Raw genomic sequence first — 12301 nt, 5'->3', positions numbered from 1 at the left:
GAAATTTTTCAAAAAATTTGTATCAAAATGAAAGATGATCGAATTACCAGAAAAGTTCACATTTGGAAGCTAGGATAATACTACATAAAAGAGGTGATAATGGAGAGAGATAAAATTTTACTGTTTTTTTTTTTAATTATTAATATATTACTGGTTTGATTCTAGGGCCTTCTAGGAACTTCAACCATATAACTATGAACAAGACTGAACAGCAGAAAAGACCACGAAGTAATGATCTTTACTTTCCTAGATTGTGGACATGAAACCATTGGTATAATAAGCTGGGAAAGTGGAAGCAGTGCTAAGAACAAGACTGTACTGTAATATGGTATGGTTCACAGTGCTGTTGGTGAGGATGACCTCAAGGCAGGGAAAAGATAGTATCATTTGCTTAGTATATTTAAAAGTTCAGATTCTTAAGGCGTGCAGGACTTAAGGTGTGCGCAAGAAACACAAAGGAGTTTATTCCTGAATACATGAATCGTGGTAACTGTCTTAATTGCCCAAGCAATAATATCTGTTTAATATACACACAACCAACTTGAAATTGTGTAGCAGGGTTTTTAAGGTACGTATTTTCATTCTTTTCAGATTTGCTAACTAACATCTTCGGCCATGTTCTCCTAGTAGCAGGTGGCAATGAAGTAATTATTTCTGGATACCTGCAAGTAATCTCAAGTACAAATAAAAGGAGAGGGGAAGAGAGCAAAGAAGATAGATCTTGTAAACCTCTATTTTTGTCTAAGGTAATAGTTTGGATAAGGCTTGGATAATTTTTCCTGAAAGAAAAAGTATACTTTGGCCCAGAAAAGCAATTTGTGTATGCATGCACATATAGTCAACTATTTACAATAAGGTTTTGAATTAGCAGTACATGTATTAGACCATACGGGCATAAAAATCTGTTCTTTTTAAACAGAAAAGCTGCCCACAATCAAGTGCAGATACTGAAGCCTTAAGTACATTGTACATTGCTTAGCTAAGTCAACCAGGAAAATTGGGTAACTGTCAACAAAATTTTCACGTAACCTTATATATGAAATATTCTATAAAAAATATAGTAAAAAATTTTATTCAGGGAAACAATAGCTGCATTACCTGCAACTAACAATACTCCCTTTGTATAGCTAGCATTGTTTAAAATTTTTGTTTAATCAATGTAAACATAATGCATAGGGTTTTTTGTTCCCTATATCTATTTTAAGAGATTATTTATTTGAGAGTTGGGGCAGAGGGAGAGGGAGAGAAAAACTTAAGCAGACTCCACACTGAACATGGAGCCCAACCTAGGGTCTAGTCCCACAACCCTGAGGGAATGACCTGAGCCAACTGCTCCACCCAGGTGCCCCGATGTTCCCTATATTTTAATAAAAAATACATTTATATAGATATATATCATAACATTTGGATCGGATTAAGAAGTTAAAACTTAAGGAATGTCTGTGTGGCTTAGTCTGTTACGTATCTGCCTTCAGCTCAAGTCATGAGCCCAAGGTCCTGGGATGGAGTCTGGCATCGGGCTCCCTGCTTAGCAGCAAGCCTGCTTCTCCCTCTGCCTGCTGCTCCCCCTGCTCTGCATACATGCTCACTCACTCTCTGACAAATAAATAAAATCTTTGAGGGGAAAAAAAAGTGTTAAAACTTCAAAATACAACTTTTGTTTTTAAAGATGCTTTAGGAAAAACCATAAGAGATTATAGTGAGGCTTAAATGTATACACATTTAATGCTATATGAAGATTTGTACCAATAGTTTCCATGAAACTACCTTTTTTATTTCTGAACATTAATTTGCTGTAGGACTTAACAATAGCAAAGGCTAATAGGTTGAGTTTTGAGTCTCCACTCATCGAACACCTATTACCTACTTTGTGCCAGGCACTAATGCCAGTGGCAGAGAGAGACCAAGAAAGACCAGAAGCCCTATCGCTGACCTCCTAGAGATCATACATATTCCAGAGTGGTAAGGGCGAGGGAGGACAGGAGGAATAAAGGTGAGGAGAGCTAAGGCTGCAGTTGTAATTAGGGTAATCAGGAAAGCCTTCCTGAAGTCATGTCGGAGCAAAATGGAGTGAGGAAGCGAGCCTTGCACAGGAGCATCTGAGAAGTTGGAGGAAGAGGACTCCAGCAGGAGGGATGAGCCCTAAGATTGGACTGTGGCTAAAGCATGATATCCAGAGGAGCCAGAAGGCAGCAGGAGATAAGACACAACAATACAGCAGTGTCCTACACACTGGAGTGTGAAGACCTGTTGACAATCAAGTGAGTTGATCTCCCTGGTCCTAGCAAAGCTCTGTGACCCAGAGATCACAAACTAGGAGCCAGAGGAGTGTGGGCTTTGTTCCTGGTTTGGCCGCTTACTAGCCACACTACCTTGGGCAAATTAACCTTTCTACATCCCCTCTTCCTCCTTTGCACAATGGGGATAAATACCTCACAGATCTGTTAAAGGATCAAATAAGATAACTACCGAGCTCCTAAGACCATAGTGTTCAGTAGAAGTTATCGTTAATTATAAATTAATTCAAACGGGAAGGGAAGGGACATGGAATATTTCTCAGTTGGACCAATGCTGAAAAGCTTTGGAAATGGATGATAATACATTGAAAAGTTAATTCTCAGTATCCCAAAAAGGAAAGACGGAAAAAACTCATTGAGAATTTGATTCAATTGTATATTTTTCTCAAACTATCTGCTTATGAGCTAGTTTGGGATGCTCTATCTCAAAATTAGAGGATAGTCATGTTTCCTCAGTGTAAACAAAATTGAAGTTTCAAGTCATTTTTTTCCTGTAATTTTAAGATTGATTTATTTATTTGAGATCAAAGGAGCCGGGGGTGGGAGGGGCAGAAAGAGAGAGACGCAGACTCCCAGCTGAGCACAGAGCCTGATGTGAGGCTCCATCCCGTGACCCTGAGACTGTGACCTAAGCCGAATAAGAGTTAGACACCCCTATTTTTTTTTCCTAACTTTAAAATGTTAATTCTAACTACAATTTGCCTACCCCCAAAGTAATAGCAGACAACCAAACAAGTGAACAGAAGCAGACCAATTAATGAAAAACAGAAACAGCTGCCCATGTATTCAATAACTTTTTTTTGGACATGTTTGGAAACTGTTCTATATTTGAAATCATTCCCTATATTTATTAAATAGATGAAATGAATCCGAACTTATAGGGCAAAAGTACTCCTGTGTTTTCAGCTGCCTACCAAATTCCAGCCACAAAAAGAAAATGTGCAATTTTGTGTCCAAAGGTTTTCTTACACTAGACAACTACTTTTCAGACTTTATTCAGAAAAAGAATAATAGGATGCTTTACATTTATGAACTCCAAGCTACTTTCACCTAGCTGTCCAGATTATTTGTGGAATAAGATAGGATATAAATAAATAAATTGTCCAAACTGGCTTAGTGTCCTGCCAGGCTCAAGGGCACCTTGGGCTAGTTCCTGCTCTCCACTTCCCCGGCCTTGTCCTTTTACTCTCTTACCTTAACTTCAGATCCTGTTCTTAATTCTGACTTGCCCCTTCCATTCTCAAGCTGACTTTTGGAGATGCTTTTTCCCATCAGCCAATACTTTATTTAGTAACTCTTGTATGCCAAGTTCAGGCACAAAGGGTGCTATTCCTCTTTTCTGCACTAACCCTGATTCCTTGGATCTGTACCTCAGCTAGATTTCTAGAGCACCTCAAGATCTTCTTGCCACAATCCTAGGGACCTGCTGGCCAGCAGTTGCAGAGATGGGAGTATATTAAAATAGTCTGCATCTGCAGAGAGGAGCCAAGGCTTAGATCATGTTAGGCTAAGTTAAGATGAACAGGTTTCATGTCAGAGTCAGCCAAGAAACCAGACCCTGGAAGCAAAGATCAGAAAAACAGCAAATTACAGGGAAGAGGAGGAAATTAAATGTAAGCAGTTGTCTCAATCACCCATTCGTCTTTGAATCATGCATTTCTGGATGGTCGGCTTGGCTCAAATTGTGTTATTTATTATCTTGCTCTGAAATGTGATGTAATAAATATTTTATTGATAGTAGTAGTATTTTTGAGATGTGGGAGCCATAATAAAGGTTATATCTTCTGGTAAAATCATTTCTAGCTTGAATTTTATGCTAGAATTAAATTTTATGCTAGAATTAAATACATCAGTAATTCATTGTGCTATGGAGAGGGTATCATGGCTTCCAAGAGTTTGGTCACCCTAACAAGTTTGGAAAACACTGTTGAGAAAAGTAATTTAAAGGCAAACAATAAGTTAACTGGAAAAAAGATTCCAGCTCAGTTCAGGAGTATTGTGAATGGTTACAACTTTAACTTAACTATTTGACATCTTTGAAGCTCTCTGTATGTCAGCTGCTTCTTTGTCAAATATAGATATGTATATATGAAATGTGTGTGTGTGCGTGTTTCTTGAAGCATCATGTTTCTTTCCAAATACAGTCAGAAGTCAAAAGTAAATTTACTAGTTATTGTGGTTTTGTATTATAGTTGCTTCTTCTCACTTTCTATAATTATGTGGACAACAAGATTGTGAGAAAAATAAGCCCTATTCTGATGATAATATCTAACCTTATTTTAATCCTCATTTTTGTGGAATAGATTATGACTAGAAAGGGGTTTGGGGACCTATAGAAAGAGCCTCAGTTCTTTTTTTTTTTTTTTTTAAGATTTTATTTATTTATTTGACAGAGATCACAAGTAGGCAGAGAGGCAGATAGAGAGAGGGGGAAGAAGCAGGCTCCCTGCTGAGTGGAGAGCCTGATGTGGGGCTTGATCCCAGCACCCTGGGATCATGACCTGAGCCGAAGGCAGAGGCTTTAACCCACTGAGCCACCCAGGCACCCCAAGAGCCTCAGTTCTTGATACGTTTTTTTGTTTGTTTTGCTTTTCAGAACACCTGGGATGCCAGTTTGCATTAAAAGTCTTCCTAAGTATATCCACTAAGTCCTTTCATTTTACTTTTTATTCTTGCATCAAATTGTAAAATTAGACTTTGACATAAAAAAAAGCAGAAGGGGGGCGCCTGGGTGGCTCAGTGGGTTAAGCCTCTACCTTCGGCTCAGGTCATGATCCCAGGGGCCTGGGATCGAGTCCCGCATAGGGCTCTCTGCTCAGTAGGGAGCCTGCTTCTCCTCATTACTCTCTCTGTCTGTCTCTCTGCCTATTTGTGATCTCTCTCTCTGTCAAATAAATAAATAAAATCTTTAAAAAAAAAAAAAAAGGAGAAGGGAGCATCTGGCCAACTCATTCAATGGAGTGTGCAACTCTTAATCTTACAATTGTGGGTTCAAGCCCCACATTGGATATAGAGATTACTTAGGGATAAAATCCATTTAAAAGGCAGGGGAGGGCAAACCTACCTAAAGATTTTTTATTAAATTGGTCATTTTGCAGATATAAAATATATTTTCTGTATTTTTAGGGGAAATGTTACCTTATTTATAAAATGTTTAGAAAATATTTATTTTCCTTTAAGTATTATCATTATTTAATAAAATCCATGATCTTGAAAAATTCTTGAAGGAATTACTGGTATGAGAAAAGAGCAGAGAATCATCAAAGAATATATTTAAAGAAATTATTTGTCTTCAGTTTATGCTTCACATTCTAAGAGAAACGCTGGTCAGATTTATGATTTAAGTACTTAAGTCTCTTACTTAGAAAAATATGTTTTTTAACTCTGGCTTTGTTCAGAATACTTCCAAAACAATTATGATCTGTAAAAACATCAAGTAACCCTCCTGCTTTAATTTTTTGTAGCTGAGCTGTAACGACCTAAAAGACATCCAGCTCATGAATCCTGAGGACAGTGCTTTGTTTTCAGGAATCTACAATATCCAATCAAAATTCAGACATATTTAGATGTCAGACTAAGAGTTTTTTGTTGTTGTTTTTTTTTAAGATTTTATTTATTTATTTGCCAGAGAGAGCGCACAGGCAGGCAGAGTGGCAGGCAGAGGCAGAGGGAGAAGCAGGCTCCCCGCTGAGCAAGGAGCCCGATGTGGGACTCGATCCCAGGACGCTGGGATCATGACCTGAGCCAAAGGCAGCCGCTTAACCAACTGAGCCACCCAGGCGTCCCCAGACTAAGAGTTTTTACCATGTTCCAAGTTCAGTACATTCCTCTTAGGCAAAAATATAAAAGTAATTATTGGTTCTCGTTGCCATACATACACCTTTGATAGTCAAAGTATTAATAACAGTCATGGCACAGCATGCCTCCGTCAGAAAAGATACTAGACATAGTAATGGAGGAAGGTCCCAGAGTCCCTCCTATCCCTCCATCCCCACACACCCCTACCCAACCCCTTGTGCCAGGCAGTACTCTTCAGTTCTGGATCCTAGGGAGGTCATGGGATGGTAAGAGAGGGATTAGGAACCACAGTGCCCATATACTTCTTGGTATACAATCATCTCAATATCTTAATAACCATTATGCTATACTGCTGAATATGAGCCAGGGACAGTGCATTGATACTCTGACCTATAAATATATGGATAGAAAACCCCGTCCCAAAGTTATCCATTTAATTGCTGAATTCAAGAAAAAGCTCAGGCAGTTACATAAGCGTTTTACTAAGACACACAAAAAACAAAAGAAAAATGCAAGTGGAAAAGCCATTTCACTTAAAGATGAGACTGATTTAAAAACTTGCTGGAATATTCGTGTAAGTCCAGTTTCAGGGGGTTATGATAACTTAAATAATTTAAAAAGCAAGTCAGAGAAAGGTCTTGTTATAGCAACAAAGGTGATTGCTTCCTAAACTTTATTTTCACTGGTTTTTAAAAGCCTGTTAACTATATTTATTGAATCTGAGACACAATTGGTTATTTTACGTATATTAATTTATATATTACAAAAAATGTCTGCCAATAACACTACAATACAATGCTTTAATGTTACTTAGAAGTTTTATTTTACACTTATGAAAGAGCTCTAATAGACTATTTAGACAGATATTTTCTCATATATCACTCCTGTGCATACTTTAAGAATCCCCATGAGGGGCTCCTGGCTGGTTCTGTCTGTGGAGCATGTGACTCTTGCTCTTGGGGTTTTGAGTTTGAGCCTCACATTGGGCATAGAAATTACTTTTAAAAAGAAGATCTTTTAAAAAAATAAAGTATCTAAAGAGAAGTTTCTTCATATGCAGTGACTCACTTTTCAATCATGTTTGTACCCAAGAGTAGTAGTTTTAAAACTAGAAATTCTTTGATATTCCTTCCTTCAATAAGTGAAGCCTAATTCCCTCCCTTGAGTATGGGCTTGACTTTGTGACTTGCTTCTAATGAACAGAATAAAGTGGATGTCATGGTGTGGGACTCAAGCCTGGGATACAGAAAGTCACTGTGGCTTCCTTCTTAGTTCTTCTCTTGGATTATTCTATTCACTTCAGAGGAAACCAGCTGCCATGTTGTAAGCAGCCCTAGGGAGGGGCCCACACGGTAAGGAACCTCCGACAGCCGCCACATACGTGAGCTTGAAGTGGATCTTCCAGCCCAGTCAAGCATTCAGATGACTACGGCCCCCAACGTCACTGTGACTACAACTTCATGAGGGACTCTGAGCCACAGCACCCAGCTAAATGCCTTTCAGATTCTTGACCAACAGGAACTGTGTGAGCTAACAAAATGTCTGTTTTTTCAGGCTGCTACATTTGGGGAGTTGTTTTGCAGCAATAGATACCTAAGACACCAGGAGTCATGAATTTTCAACCAATATCACTTTCTGTGACATTAACAGCATTAACGATGCAGCATTTAAAAAAGAATGCTTCACTTTTATTCTCCAGGAATTTCTCTGCAAGCTTTGCTGTAGATGTGTGGTGGGGACACTGATAACAGACACAGTTCTGTCAGTCCTCAAATGTAAGACATACCTCAAATCTCAGAGACGTGAAAATATGTGCACCACACAATTGATGAAATATACTTTCAACTATGTTTGTGATTTCCCTTCTGCTCTCATCCACCCTCTTTCTTCTCAAAGCCCTTGTTTTGATCTTGCCAGAGGCAGTTTTATTGACCATTTCAGGAGAAGAGTACTGAGCTTCGCGGTGGGGGGATTGCTGTATTTGCACTGTTGTTTACATGGGAAATGAGAGACTTGGGTGGCTGAGAAAGGGGCTGCTGGTGTGAACTGAAGAATGCTTTATGAACTCTATCCTGTCCCAGCCCAAGCAACCCTTGGAGAGTCACAGAGGATGTGACTCCTCTTTTTGTAGGAGGCAGGAATTGCTGGGAAAGTGGTAGGGGCTTTTTGGTGCTGGCAGAGTTTGGGCATAAAAAGAGAGCATGACCATTCTTGGAGATTCAGGAATATTCTAGCTTTATGAGGATTTCTATCTCCTAGAACAATTCACTACCAACCTATTAGGAATGTGAATGTATATTTAGGAAGAAAAGCAAATAATTGCTTACTGGTTTAGAAAAATAACCTTAGCAACATTATAGGGGGCACATCAGCAGTGTAAATATGAAAGGAAAAAGGAGATTTATCTGACCTAAGCACATTGCTCTCCTCCTTAAATCTCTCTGCACTAATTAGAATATCATATATGAGAGGGCTTTGTAAACTGTTGAGTGCTAAACTTAAGCATAAGGCTTAATTACATACGTGCCTGCTGCCTCCAGGCTGGGAGGGATCACTAATCTTCATTTAATTCCCACCTGCACCCTGAGCTGAGCACTTTCTCTAGGCTTTCTCCTTATTTCTGATCTCAAGGAAAGGTTTAACAAACAGTAATAGAAATAATAATGTTTAAGGTGATTCAGAAGATATTCTAAAATAATTATGTTTATACCCCCTACAACTTGACTACCTTTCATATTCTTTTGATGAATTTATTTAATCTCTAAATCTTCCTCCTCTAGAACTTGTGCTCCTAACTTAAAGCTGCTTTCTTGTTCTGATCACCTGTAATTTAATTAATCTCTTTTTACAGGTTTATTTTTTTCTTCTTCAAAGACTCTGACTTTTTTCTGGCTAAAATTTCTTAGAAAACAGAAGTGCTTCCTTTGCTGACATTTTTTTGAAGGACCTGTTTCAAGTCAACAAATACTTGAACAATAGTAATGCTAGAAGGTCTATCCTAGATGCTGTAGGGGATAAATAAATTAATAAATGGCCCTGTCCCTGATAGTTCCTGTCCTCAAAGGGCTTAGTTGCCAATAAGAAAAAAAATAAGAAATCTCCACCAGTAACTGTAATGTCGAGTGGAGTGCATGACCACTGGAACAGGAAGAGATTATATCAAGAGGATTTCCTCTTCTGAGTCTGATGGTTGTTTGCTTCCTCACTTGCTTTTATCAGTCATTTCCAGTACAACTCAGTATTTTCTAAGTATTATGAAATTATTCTTTCTGTAAATCCTTTCGTTTTCTACTGTATTTACACCGTTAGCTCTTACATTCAGGCTCATATTCTGGAAAGCTGACTTAAGTTGCTGTTGTTGTTTCAAATCAAACCCAACAGTGGTTAAGAAAACGGAACTAAACTATTGCTTTAGATCTGCTTTGAATGATTTGACCTTAGGAGTTTCCATTCCTGTCTGATTTGCATATGTCTCTTCGCTGGCGTTTCCACCCTTCTCGACTGCTATGTTACATATATTAGGGCTGAGACAGCAGCTCCCTGTTACAGTTGTCTTTCTCCAACTTGTTTTAATGTCATGATGTCTCTGAAAATCCAGGTAATACATTTCCTCAAATCGCATGGTTTTCTTAGTTTTACCCTGCTTTTCTTTTCCTCCAAAATCTTACGATGGCCTCAGTCAAGGGATTCTCTAAGAATAAATTTCCTTAAATGTGTAGCTACACTTAAAGAAAGAATAAGGTGACAACGTCTTTGTGATTCATGGGAAACTGTGTTAGCGTAGGGTGGTATTTTCGATGATGTTTTAGGTTATCAGTGGCTTCTGAGGAAAAAACACCTTCAATATGTCTCTTGGCTAACAACCAAATGGACACTTAGACTTGCTCCCATTTTCCTCAACAGCAGAACCCAGATTTTGCTCAGGCTCCTCCTAGTGGTCATGTCTTTAAGAGGAGGCTGGAGGTGGATCTTAATGAGCTAAACAGAGGAGTTCTCGTGTCCTTTGACAAGTACAGCGTTTAGACGTGGGCAAGAGATGTAATTCGAGCTGATTTGATGTAAGGGGAAGTAAAGTTTTCTCCAGTCAGAAATGAGGATATTCCCGGGCACCTGGGTTAAGCCTCTGCCTTCGGCTCAGGGTCTTGGGATTGAGCCTGACTTCCTGCTCTCTGTTCAGTGGGGAGCCCACTTCCCCCTCTCTCTCTGCCTCTCTGCCTACTTGTGATCTCTGTCAAATAAATAAATAAGATCTTTAAAAAAAGGTGAGAAATGAGGATGTTCTCTTTTCTTCCCTTTGGACATTGTCACCTACATGCAGCACTTAAAAGCACAGTTTCCACTGAGCAGCCATGATACAAAGAATCACTGACCTACTGGAGACCACAGAAAAGAGAGATGAACAGTCTCATCCCAGAGTCACTGAACTAACGAACCAATGACCTCACTACAGTGAGACTTCTGTGAGGTTATAAATGTCCTCATTCGATGCCACTATCAGTTGGGGTTTTGGTGAGCTGCAGTTAGAAGTGAAGCATCCTTCTGATGTCCTTTATGATGGGATCGTTAAGTTATTTTTCATTTTCACTGTTGTTCTCCTCCACTCTTCTCCTCAAGGCATTCCTTCCTCCTTCATTTGTTGGGTATCCTCCTGCTGTTTTAGATACTCTATTCATTACACTTGAAAAAAGTTGTGAAATTGGATCACTTCCCCTCACAGAATAATTGTGATTGGAGCAAATGGGTTGAAGGGATTTTGGTCATGTGCAAACAGTAGAGGAGACCTTTTTAGGACACTGAAAACAGCCATATACTCTTACTTATGAGGCTGGTCCTGAAGGCTAAGTTTGAATTCATCCTTGGTGGTATTTAGCAGAAATCCCACTTTCCCAGGGGAGAAATTGAGTATTTACACACTCTAGGCAAGTTACCCACCCTTCTCCCTGTCAGAATCCATTGTTTCTATCATGTTTTTACTGCCCCTTCACCCCTCATTTCTCTCCTTACTCGGCATAGGTACCACAGTAAAGTATTTTTTCCAGCTTTGTTGACAGGTAACATTGCGTAGTTTTAAGACGTACAATGTCATGATGTGATACATGTATAGATTGTGAAATGATTACCGCAACAAGGTTAGTTAACACCTCCATCATCTCACATAAGTACCTTTTTTGTTGTTGTTTGAGGTGTGGTGAGAACATGTAAGATCTCTCTTAGCCACTTCCAGGATTACAATACAGTTTTGTTAACCATGCTCCTTCCGCCACTCTTCAGAACTCATTCATCCTGTAAGAGTGGGAATTTACACCCTTTGACCACATCTCCTCATTTCTCCCAACCCCCAGCCCTGGTAATCACTATTCTCCTCTTTGTTTCTATGGGTTCAGCATTTTTGGATTCTACATTCAAATGGTATTATACCGTATGTATCTTTCTCTGACTGACTAACTTGCACTCTGCATAATGCCCTCAAGGTCTATTCATGTCTCAGAAGTCAGGATTTCCTTCCCCATATGTGTGTGTATATAAATATACAGATAAATCTCAGATTTTTTTCTATCCACAGATGGACACTGAGATTGTCTCCATGTCTTGGCTACCATGAATAATGCCTCACTGCTCATGGGGGTGCAGATGTCTCTTCAAGATAGTGAGACGGTGCTTGCATTTCCTTCAGGTACATACCCAGAAGTAGAATTTCAGGATCATATGCTGGTTCTATTTTTAATTTTCTGAGGAACTTCCATACTTTTTCCATAATGGCTACATCAATTTACATTCCCACCAGCAGTGCCCAAGGATTCTCTTTCCTGCACCTTCTCCCCAATACTTGTTATCTTCTTCCTTTTTTTTTTCTTTACAATAGACTTTTTAACAGGTATAAGGTGATACTGCATTTGTAGTAAAATAGTAATGGCTAATTTCTGTATACCCTCAACTCCCCTGCCCCAATCTCCCTTCATCAAACTACCCTGGCAAAAAGCAACTGATTAAGATTAAATCCAGCCAATTTAGCTTCAAAAACCATGTAGCTGAAAACGGCTGAAGAACAACACTCAAATTCATACCAGTTAAACTCAAGTAGGCCTTTAGTGCTGCTCTCCAAACCTACTATTTCTTCTATAGTTTATTCACTTTTCCAGAATCCCAAGCCACTCTTTCACACATTCACTGATCTCAAACCTTGAACCCCTCCTCCCTATTTGGCA

The sequence above is a fragment of the Mustela nivalis genome (assembly GCF_964662115.1).
Source record: "Mustela nivalis genome assembly, chromosome: 12".
Taxonomy (NCBI): Eukaryota; Metazoa; Chordata; class Mammalia; order Carnivora; family Mustelidae; genus Mustela; species Mustela nivalis.
Note: the sequence above shows the minus strand (reverse complement) of the source record.